This window comes from Globicephala melas, chromosome 14 (assembly GCF_963455315.2).
Source record: "Globicephala melas chromosome 14, mGloMel1.2, whole genome shotgun sequence".
NCBI lineage: Eukaryota > Metazoa > Chordata > Mammalia > Artiodactyla > Delphinidae > Globicephala > Globicephala melas.
The window spans coordinates 26362707-26375553 of NC_083327.1; positions in this window are offsets into that span (position 1 = coordinate 26362707).

The window sequence follows — 12847 nt, forward strand, 5'->3', positions numbered from 1 at the left end:
TTATGACTGATAGCAGTTAATGATAGTGGTGTCTGTTCAGAATCGCAACAGAAAATCATGCAGTAGACCTGCATGGACATAAAGAAATAATAAGACTACTGAAAATGGCTGCGCTGGTGTGTCCAGCAGAAGAACACCCAGTATACCGGGTGAGTGGGGATCGAAACTTAGACAATATTCCATGTGCCAAGCATTCCAGTTAAGCACTAGAAACACAGAACAACAATACCATAAAAAGTAAGATCAGTGAATGCTCAAATACATCCTCTCCATTCCCTAAACAAAATCACAGGGTGCCAGGGACCCAAGTTTTCAGGACTTTGTGTGTTTTTACACTTAGATCTAGTTGCACAAATATGTATTTTAGATAAAATTATTTTCTGCTTAATACACTACTAATACATAATATAGAAAATTAACGAAAGATAATTATAATTTTGATATGTCTTTCTTGATATGGGGTGTGCTGATATGCATATAACTTTTCCCCCGGAAATAAGGTTCATATCATACATGCCATCTTATAAACTTATTTTGTCAATTAATAATATTTTTCATTATTTCCAGTGTTATTAAATATTATTTTCAACATGTTTTAATGTTTGAAAAGCACAGATATTTTATATCGTAACTTATTTTTATAGTTTATCATTTGATTTTTCTCTTACATAGTTCTTGTGCTAACATCTTTCTTTGAATTATTTGATCTTTGCATAAAAAGCTAAGGATTAAATAATTAGCTCATGAATATAGACATTTTACGTTTTACTTTGTTTGGTTTAAATATATTGCCACATTTTTCCTTAGAAATATTGTGCTCTTTTACATAGTCAATAGGCACATATTAGAATGTCATTCCACCACAGCCTCATAAAACCTTGACATATTATTTTTCATCTTCAGAAACTGGACAAATGCTATCTTATTATAATTTTAATTATATATTATTTCTCCGGAAAGAAACATTTGCTTACCTGCTTTTGCAAATTACCTAATCATAAATTGTAACTATCCTTCTGTTGGGTTATTCATTTTTTCTTAAAGTTTTAAAAGTGTTCTTTAAATTTTTTTTTTTCTGGAAAAAACATTGAAATAAAGAAAATCTCAGTTACAGCTCAAAGTATTTTTATAAGTTAAACACATTAATATGACCATAACACAGATGAACATATGGAACGTTAGCAACACTTCAGAAGTCTCTCTTTGCCTTCTGCCATTCATTTATGCCCCCAAAGGTAACCACTATTCTGATTTCTACTACCATAAAGGGTTTTGGTATTTTTTTGAACTTTGTGTAATTGAAATTACAGCGTCTGGCTTTTTTTAAAATCCATACTTTTTAGGATTGATCCAAGATTTTGCTAGTAGCACGAATTATTTTTTCTTTTTATCACCATGTGTAGAAGCATGAGTTCACCACTCTTACTTACTTTATGAACTGGCCACAATATATTTATATATTTTCCTGTTTATTGACATTTAAGTTGTTTCCAATTTTTGCTTGTCTTAAATTAAAGTGGCTATAAATATTCTTGTATATATCTTTGGGAGTGCATACTTATCTATTTCTGTTGTGTGTATACATAGGGGAGGAATTACTGGTTCACAGGATTTGCTTATTTTCAGCTTTAATAGATATTGACAGTGTTTGCAAGTGGTTGTACCCATTTACACTTCTAGTAGGAGTGTATGAGAGTTCTTGTTGCCCTACCTCCTCATCAACACTGCCTCCTCACCAACAAATAGTCATCTGGTACGTATTTGTAATTTATTGTGGTTTAACTAGGCATTTCCCTGATGACTAATGATGTTAAACAATATGTTCACTATCCAGAAGGATATGCTCTTTACAAAGGTAATAGTCAAATCTTTTGCCTATATTTCTATTAGATTTTCAGCCTTTTCCATGTAGATTTGTGAATTCTTTATAAAATCTTAATATTAGTCTGCATTGCAAATATCTCCTCCCACATTCAGTTCTTTCATGGTTATACTGGTTTACTTTTGAAGAACCAGTAATTTTTGATGCTATACTGGACATTAAGGACAGGGTATATTTTTGCAAAATATTATTTACTTCATCCAGGGTTTCCAAATTTATTTGAACAGTATTTAACAAATTATCATCTTATAATTATTTCTGACATGTCCCTTTATCCTGATTATTTAGGCATTTCTATTTTTAATTATGTGCTTTCTACACTCACCTTTTTTCTTGATTAAGAAAAAAGGTTATAGATTGTTATAGATTTACTATTTTATTATTTTGTATTTATTAATTTTTTAAATTACTCATTTATTTCCTCTTCCATCTTTATTAATACTTTTTCCACCTTTCCTTATATTTATCTCAGCCATATTTTTCTATCATTTTTCGTTGAATGCTTAAGTCTGTTATTTTAAATATTTATTATTTAGAAAATGAAAGTGTTTAGGGCATATATCTTCATCTGAGAACTTCCTTAACTGTGTGCCTAGGAACTGATACGTTGTGTTTTTATTATACTTCTTTCTAGACAGTATGCAAATTAGGTATTGGTTTTCACTCTGCCAACAGGAATTTTTAAAAAGAGAGCTTTGGATGTTTTTGTTTGGATTTTTTGTAAATTCAAGGTGATTGATATTACTAATTTTTAACACCCTTTATTTTTTAGAGCAGTTTTAGGAGCACAGTGAAATTGAGAGGAAGGTACAGAGATTTTCCAAATAGCCCCTCTCCTCTCCCCGCCCGCCACATGCACAGTCTCCTTTCTTATCAATATTCCCCACCAGGCTGGTATGATTTGTTATAATTGATGAACCCTACACTGACAAATCATTATCATCCAAAGACCATAGTTCACATTAGGGTTCATGTATACTCACTTGTGATTTCATTGCATTATGACCAGAAAATACAGTATGTACTATTTCTGTTTTTTATAGGGTTTCTTGAAGTATAAACAGACCTTATCAGGGTCTGTTTTCATGTTTCATGGGCATGAGAAATGAAAGCACATTGTTTATATTCAACGCATAAAATATATTTGAAGGTGTGTGCGTGTGTGTTTATGTGTGTATGTGTGTGTGAAAAGATCCAAAGTAAAATAAAGAGAATTTTATGTCTCCTTCTCTATTAGTTTACAGTATTCTAAGTGTTATTAATATTCTCAATATTTTCACTTGTTTATGCCTATGTAAACAGTAATAGACTGAGTTTGTTTCCTACAATTATTTTGTTTATTCCTTTTTGTATTCACGGAAATGTCTGATTTCTGAATTCTGATCCATACAGAAAATTTCTTAATATGTTTCCATTGTAGATTTTTGCAGTTTATCATTGTAAAGTTCTTTGCTTCAGTCTATACTTTTTGTATTAAATTTGACCTCTTAATACTAATATCACTATTGATTTCTTTTGATTTACATTTACCAAATAGTTTTTTTTCTTTAATTTTCAAGTAATTATATAGCATATGGCAGGGGATGGAGCTTTTATTTTTGATCAAATATGAGAGCATTCACTCTTTCAAAACAACTGAATCTCATTTACAAATATTGATATGTCAAATATTTTTGTGTTTAGATAAATCTTACATAGTAATATATTTGCTTCCAGTGCTTCTTTCTTTTTCCTGTTTTGCTCAGTAACCTTCAGGGTCATGTTCCTACTATGACATGTTTCTACTTTTCAAGTTCTTCCCTTGATTTGATTAATATTACTGCATTTTACAATTACTCTTTACACTTTTTGGTTTTTGACTATTCCTCCTTTCACTGAAAATGACTTTTTGTTGTTGAATTCTTTTATTGTTTAATTTGTTTATAGGGTAAGAGCTAAGAATTGGGGTAGAAATACCTTTACAGGACTGATTTTTAACGGAAATTACATTGCCTGTTTTAAATAAATTGTGAAGTTTTTATCTTGGTTCCAACTGAACCACTGGCTTGTAGTGAGTGGTGTAGAGTACAGTTCTACCCATCAGGTGGCCATACCCAATGTATACTGTTATGACTAGGGAAAAAACAAAAAGTAGTCTGTTAATTATGAACTGACAAACACATGTTAATTAATGAAATCATTTATACAAAAGATATATAAGAAGCATAAATAAGGACCATTGCATTCAGGAGAAATTACAAAAATCATAGATATTTTGTAATTAATAAATGACTGATCTGTGTCTCTAACTCCATTCCTTTTAGCAGAGTGTCATCAGAATGAGGGGTTTGTTTCAGAAGACTGTATTCTATCCTGACTCTGCTTTTTGATTGACTTTGTAATTGCTACTGAAATACTTTCCTATGCGTTGGCTGCCATATCTGTAAAACTGAATATTGATGATATTGTTCATATTAGTTTGTGTGGGTACTTTTGGAAATGCTTTATAAAGTTTTATTCAAGTAACTATTATTTGAATTAATATAACTTCTGGAAAAATACGAACAAGAAAAGCAAGCCAATATTCAGTAACAACAAAAAATAAACTTGTATTATTTAAGTTAGTAATACAGCAGAGGTTATAAAAATACCCATGGCATATAATTCAAGTGGTGTGTTCTAGTACACTGCCCATAGTCACTCTTAACTTGTATTCTAATGACCTCATCTCCTCCCACTAGTATGTTTTCTTAGTCCACCTGCTAAACTGTTGTGCAAATTTGTTCTTGGCTGTTCATCAGTTTAACCAATCCGCAGAGAATATGAAAAATTTTCAGTGATGATTAACCTCACTCCTCTATAGATATTTTCAAGGACATTATGCTTATCATTATTATTTTTTAAATTCTTATGTTAAATGTATTACTAATCCTCCTTTCTCCAGATGAAAAAAGCAAAGCTGGGTGATTATTTAACAACCAAGCACCACCAGCTGGTACTACAGGCTGGTGGAAGTTACCATGTGTTACTACTTCATCCTACCATAAATCCTTAAAAATGAGAATGTGAAAAGCAATTTGAGTTCATTAATGCCTTTGGATATGAACTATGGAGAAACATCAACATTTAAATGCTATAACCAACCATCAAGGAGATGGGGTGGGAAATGAAGGATATCAAGAAAAATTGATATACATTAATTAATTTAGCTACTTATGTGGCTTTCATCCTAAGTGTCCTCTGAAAGTGTCAAGATGCCAGACTTAGAATTTAAATGCATCCTTATTAATGTCAAAAAAGATTAGTCCAATTATAAAGATACAGAAGCAATGAAAAAAATTATACAACAGAGAATGAGCAGTGTGCATTAAAAAGCTTATTTTGGTCTTTTTATATTTATGTCACTGCTTTATTGCTGATACTAGAACAATTCTGCTTTATATGGACCAGTGAGTAGTTTCTTTTCTTTCATTAATTCTAAAGCGTAGGCTCTATTAACTCATAAACTACTCCACTGACTCACCTCTTCTCAATACTCAGGAAGAAGTTAGGCTAATTTTAGATTTGACATTTTAAACCATTATTCACTTATAGAATAAAAACCTCCTACAGTATAAAACAAAAATGTAAAAAAAATGTTTTAGATAAGTTTTAATTTTGAAAAACAATATAAACAGGCTTTTTTGCATTATTCAATATATTTTATTGAATCAGTTATTTTGAGTTATAGATGAATTATAAATTCCACTTTGCTGACAATATTAAATAAGGTCAGATCTGAGACAAATGTGAAGGGCTAATCGGATAGTAACTTTCCTACTACTTGTCCCCCTATTACTTCCTCTTGTAGTAAACTAGAACTGTTTTCTTAGCTCTGACTTAGGGAACTGACACCCCTTCCATGAAGCTCTCTTTTGGATTATTGTGACCTCTGTACTGCTCTGAGCAGTAAGAAAAAGGGTATAGCCACTCTAACTAGGTGTGGCTGCTCTCATTTTCCCTCTTTTACTCTGCTCCTCCAAGCCACTGTGAATTTGGGAGGCAATAGCATAAAGCATGAATAGATGCTCCCTTCATCCTTTGTGCCCTTTGGAGGGAGGTCACACTGCCTTTGAGAACTCTCTGACAGGGTTTTGGGCAAATGAACAGTTTTAACACTCAGCTGGCTCCTTGCACATAACTTTATGTTGTAATACTTTATTTTGATGGCCATAATTAGAAAGAAATAGAAAATATTCTGGTATGGTGTGATAGCCTCTAACTGAGAAAGAAGGTGAAAGGGCAAAAGAAGATCCAGATTGGTGTCATAAAGAAACAGAAAACTGAAGGCTTCTATGGCCAGTTTGACCTCACGTAGATGCTGTGAGTGGTGTGGAGTGGTGTGGAACATTGACTATCATGAATGTATAATTTAAATTTTTAGCACTCTTTAGCAATTTAAATTATCATCTGTATATGTCAAGTCTACTGGAATTCATTTTGTTTCTGAATGTTAAAAACAGAAAGTAGATAATTTTATCATTCTAAATGAGATAAAAATAGACAATTTTTAAATGAAATTCTTTGTAAACATTCACTTATCAGTTGTTTGTCTGAAGCTCAGATAATCATTTTTCCCCATATATGTTTTTAAAGTCTGACTATATTTCCAAACCATCTTTAAGGGCCTTTCTAGTATCCTGTCACTTCACCATTCTACTCCTCATTTCAGGGACCATTTGACAATTTTCCCTTTACAGGTCCCTGTTTGTAGTTTTGGTCCTGTCCCAAATTAGATCCAGTGTTAGCACCTGGGCTTTTTTTCTTGTGCTTCTCCAAAACCACTGACCTTAGAAACTTAGTTCTCATGATTGAGTCTTTTCTTTGTTCCTTTTGCTAAGCCACAGTTTTGATAACATTACTCCAATTCTTTAATACTAGATCTCTACATGATGCCTTGCTATCAACCTTTCCCAATAATAAGAATAACATTTCTGTAATACTGCTCTAAGCCATTTTTGTATATCATCTTCTATAACTATTATTATAATCCTCTATTGCTGGGACAGTTTAAGAAACTGAAGCACAGAGTAATTAAATAATTTTCCAAGATCACAGAACTAAACACTCAGAAGAGCTGGAATTTGAATCTAGGCAGCCCAGGTCTTCAGTATATGTTGGGAGAGCACTCTGTTAATTGCCTAGTCTCCTTGGTTCATCACATAACTTTCTTCTAACCTCATTTCCATGTCAGCCTTTCTGTCCCTGGTCCCACTGGAGCACCTACCCATTACCTTTTCTAGAACTCCCTGACATGTCTATAGCTATACTATCAGTATTGTCACCTCACTATATACATTTGACGCAAGTCAATCCCCTTCTCTTCAATTTGGCTTAGGAAATACACTGCAAATATATAGATAAAAAATGCCTTGCCCTCCATGAGTGTACTAGTGGTAGAAACTGTTCAGGAAACAAAAATACCAGAGTGTGATAAGAATAAGATTTAAAACACTAGAAACAAAAAGATTAAAGCACTAGAAATAAACTAGTAGAGTTAGAAGCACGTTGAAATTACTTAAACAAGAGCATTGGTGGCTCAACAACTAGAGTGGAGCTGGAGGAGGAGGGGAGTAAGAACTTGAAAGTTTAATCCACAGGATTTAATGGTCAATATATATTGTTGATTTAAATTCTCTAATTTGAGCAGAGTTATTTGGGTGTTACAGTAGAAGTGTGGTAGGGGTTAGAAAATGAGTTTAATTTAGAAGCTATTTAATCTGATATAACAGGTTTGGAGTGAAAGCAAGTGAAGTGTGAAAGGGCACATGAGATAGGAAGTGGAGGAGGGAGAGGAAGGGGGAGGGAGGGAGGGAGGGAGGGAGGGAGGGAGAGAGAGAGAGAACTGAGCTTGAGATATACAGATTTCACCTTACTTCTTGACTTCTTACTACTGAGTCTGCTTGCCAACACTTGTCCACAAAGACAGATTCATTTAGTGGCTGGGCAGGTGTATGCACCTTCTGTTCTGACCTACACCCCTGGCTAACCCGCTGTTCCTTTGACACCAGCAGACAAAACTAACTTAAGTAAAAACTTAGCCTACTACAAAATGAATCGAGCTATACAATGAAATGACCTTGTTCTGCATTTTATCTATGGAGATAAAGAATAATAGTTATTTATTGAACACTTCCCATGTTCAAACAGAATATTATCAGATTCTAACATGTTATCTCACTGACTACTACAGGACCCTATGAGGTACGTAATATTATTATCCTTATTTGCAGATAAGTTATTGAAGCTTAGAGTTTAAATCCATTACCCTAAACAACTGGTGAATGATAGAGCTATTTCTCTAATCCAGCTCTGTTTGATTTCAAAGCCCAAGTGTTTAAACATTATCCTAAATGGCTTCTCCAAATTCTTCCTGATTCCAGTTGGATAACGCAAGATCACCTCTCTGTAGTCTACATTATGATAAAATTAAAACTCTGCAAAATTTAATTCTAGAACTTTCATGTGTGGCTTGTGCAGAAAGCTTAGCTTAGCTTTAGCTCACTCTCTGAGACATATTAATGCTTCCTATAAGCATTTTTCCACCCTATTCTTGAACAAACTATGCTTTCTATACCCACATCTTTGCTCAAGCAGCACATGGACGTCTTCATATCCAATACTACTATCTTTAAATGTCATCTCTTTGGTGAAGACTTCCCCACACTATCACCTCCAAAAGATTGTTTAATTCTACATTTTTGCAAGTGAAGCACTTTGTACAGAACTTCATTATCATGTTGACCTCATTATCTTTTGTGCTTCCACATCTGATTCTCTCCTTAAACGATGCACATTTCAAGAATCTTGTTTTATTCATTTCCATGTCCTCTTCAAACACAGGGTCAGTTATTATGCTGGCACTGAATCCCATTTGGAGAACCAGAAGCTAAAGACGGGCTATTTGCTGAGAAGCTCTGCGATTCCTTTTTACTCCCCTTCTATTAATCTGAGAAATGGCAGTTAGGACCACCCAGTGGGCAGAGATAGGGTGGGAAATGAAATACCCTGGTGGAAGCAGCTTCTAGGGCACGTTGGGACATTGGTCTGGAAACAGTACAGTGAAAGGAAAGAAATTCCTATCACTGGGCTGCTTTTTCATCAATTAACCTCTAAGTTATTATACATGTAGTAAATGACTGTACCAGTTCTTCTCCTGAAAGAAATTTCTAATAGAGAAGAAGATAAAAATGACTTTAAAATACTGGAATATTTGAGGGAAAGGATTACTGTCTGGTAGTGGAGAAATAAATACGAGTTTAAATAGGAGAGACCAGAAGTACAGTGAGACCACTTTTGCCTTCTTTTTTGAAATAATGCAATCACTGTCTACAATAAAGAACAAGAACTTCAAAATTTTTACAAGCCTCCCTCTGGTTCTGACATATTTTGACAAACATTATGATCTTAATTATTTGTCAGGGAATAAAACATTAGGCAATGCACTTGAGATCAAATATTGAAGATAATAAAAAGAAATGCAGAAGGAAAGTAACATTTGGAATGCTTTTAAATAGCATGTAAGATTCTTTCTTTAGGGGGAAAACATTATATGAGATATATACCCTCAATGTTTTAAAGTATTAAATAATTCAAGACAACAAATACTATATAAATTATACAAAGCAATGATTATAGATAAAGTATTCAGTCATAATGCCATTATAGAGGGAAATGGGATGAGAGAAATTAAGAGATGAGTTTTAAATAGCAATGCTAAAAGATGAGACCTAAGTCACAAAATATAAACTATATTTGCCACATTTGGTTTATCTGATCAGACCTAAAGAATGTTCACAGCTCAGAAATATTTTTTAATAAATTAATATAATGAGAAAGAAAAGGAGAGTAGCACCCTGAGGCAACATTAGTTCAACAAGTTGGTAGATCAGGTTAGGCTGGGTGACAGCCCATTGATTAGAATAGTGCTGCCAGGTCAGACTAATTAAAAATGTGTTTGTTCTCTACTAAAAAATGTTTATAATGTAAAACAATCAGCCTACACACATAATGCTTGCAATTTACTCTAACTCTGGTTCATGAATAGGTAACAAGTTCAAACTGATTCCTCAGATAAGCTAGGTGACCACTTCAGCCAAAGCAAAAGAAATAAAACATAGGAAATATAATTTCCCTCGAGAAAATCCAGGGAGGCATTTGAGAATTAAGAAGCTGCATAAGAGTAGTAGAGTTAGGAAGCAGGATCTGGAATTAGGTAACAGGGCACTGAAGGTTGTCTGTAATCAATGATACTGATAAAAATTGATTTACTAAAGACTGGTGGAGGCTGTAAAAGGTGATGTTGCCACCTGAAGTAAGAAGAATGGGTTATTGTCTTGGTAAAAGCTGACCTGGTCATCTCTAAAGATGGTAGTGGAATCCATGTAAATTCTCCTTGTGAGCAGTTTTAGTTGTGCCTTCCAGGTCATTTTAAAACACTCTCAAGGGATACAAGTTTGTATCTCAATTAACAAAATAAAATTCTCACAAAGATGACAGGATTTTTTTTAAGCTCAAATCTTATTCTAGGGGTTTCCCTGGTGGCGCAGTGGTTAAGAATCCGCCTGCCAATGCAGGAGACACAGGTTCAACCCCTGGCCCGGGAAGATCTCACATGCCCCAGAGCAACTAGGCCCGTGAGCCACAACTACTGAGCCTGTGCTCTAGAGCCCAAGAGCCATAACTACTGAGCCCACATGCCACAACTACTGGATCCCGCGCGCCTAGTGCCCGTGCTCCACAACAAGAGAAGCCACCGAAACAACAGAGTAGCCCCTGCTCGCCGAAACTAGAGAAAGCCCACGCACAGCAACAAAGACCCAATGCAGCCAAAAATAAACAAATAAAATAAATTAAGAAAAAAAAGGGCTTCCCTGGTGCAGCAGTGGTTGAGAGTCTGCCTACCGATGCAGGGGACACGGGTTCGTGCCCCGGCCCGGGAAGATCCCACATGTCGCGGAGCGTCTGGGCCCGTAAGCTATGGCCGCTGAGCCTGCGCGTCCGGAGTCTGTGCTCCGCAACGGGAGAGGCCACAACAGTGAGAGGCCCACGTACCGCAAAAAAAAAAAAAAAAAAATTCTGTCAACACTAAGAAAGTTCAAATGATTCAAAAAACTTAACCAGAGACCTACTACATTCCCTAGGGAAACTAAGATATTTCTACATGAACTTGAAACAAGTATCTTTTCTTTTAGTTTTGAGCAGTGTTAAACATTTCCCCTAAGGAATTTTAGCAACAGTAGAACATTATTTTTAAATTAACTTTTTCATTAAATGCTTGTTTCCCTTGAAAAGGGAGCAGCTGTTAGTGCTGGCAGACTTTTTTCCCCCAATCTATGAATTCAAATCAAAAACAATTTGTTTTGTGAATAATCTCCTTTATGACAATTTGTCTACAGATATGTCACTGCCTGTTTACCCCAGTGTGTGTCAAATGGATTTAGCCCCTTATTTGCAGAGAAGAGAGTAAGGCAATTTTGACAGCATCCCTGCCTGCAGGCCTGGCACTGCAGCCTCTCCCTCAACTTCCTGTTGCCACTAAGAACCACAGGGAGTGAGAAGCCACACACCGTGCAGAGTGTGGGCTTCGCAGGACTAGGCCAGCTACAAAATTAGAGACCTGTGCTCTCACGGAGAGAGTAGAGAGCTGTTCACACAGAGGCCGATCTTTCTGTATAGCACTTTGATTAAGTCTAGGAAGAACCTTAATAGACTGCCATTTACTAGAAAGGAACCTTTTAAAGACAAGTATTGGGGGGGATGGAGTTTGATTTTTTTTCCTTCTATCAGCTCCCTCTATACTGAACAGCTGATGCTTGCATTAAAGGAAGATCAAATAAAAGCCTTACTCAGCATTTTCCAGGAAGGAAAAAAATTGTCAGCTTTAGCTTACTTACATATCAGTATATCCTTCTATATGTCAGCTTATATCACCCTGTGTGATGTATGACTCACCCTGTGTGTTTAGTATTATAATGAGCAAGCCTCTTTCCCATCCCTGGGTACAGTTCACTCCTTTTACATAAGCACTTGTGCTATGAGCATACATTCGCAAGACTGACCTGAGCTTGTGAACCCAAGAACCACACTAGGTTGTTTCTATGGTCTTGGATTACTTAGATCCTGACATTGCTATTTTGGGACAAGTGATGAATGTTCCTCTTCATAGTACTCAGCAACAACATTAGTGTTATGGTAACTGAATTACTAATCTTTATTCCTTTTCCAAATGTTTGTTCTTCTATATTATTTTTTTCAAAACCAAGATGTAGGAAGGAAATGGCAAGCCCAATAAGAAATGATTTAAAGGGCAAAACTTAGTGTAGGGCATGTGTCTACTTACTACATGAATATATATTATAGATGCCTATTTATTAATGGCTTCAGATATAATTTCAAACTAAATTTTAAGACTAAGGGCAATTGAAAGCTATTTATCTCAAGCCTCAAGTATCATGAAGGCAAAATTCTGAGCAAAAATGCCAATGTCATTTATTTTACACTGATACCTCTTATATATATTATGATTTTACACAGGGACAGGGGTTGGAGGAAGTCCACACTACTTCCTTCTTTAAATGTACTTGTGAAACTAAAAGTTTTACACTATACACAGAATTTTTCATGAAGAAGTCCTATCTACCTACCTAGACTGGTTTCTGTTCAGATGCCATCATCATAGGAAAATAATAATATATTAATAGAAGGGCCTCAATTAGGAAAAAAGAGTATCCCTCTATCTCAGCTCTAATGACTGCCCTAAAACACCTTAAAAACAAATGTGCTGTGTGGAGAGGGTAAAAGCATCTTCTTTTTTTTTTTTTCTTTTTAACATGTAGAAAAATACTTATTGAAGATATAGAGACTATTCGATAAATACTTAGAAAAATCAGATAAAACTTTGAGATAACATTTGAAAAAATGATTCCCTTTTAATTCTATGTACAG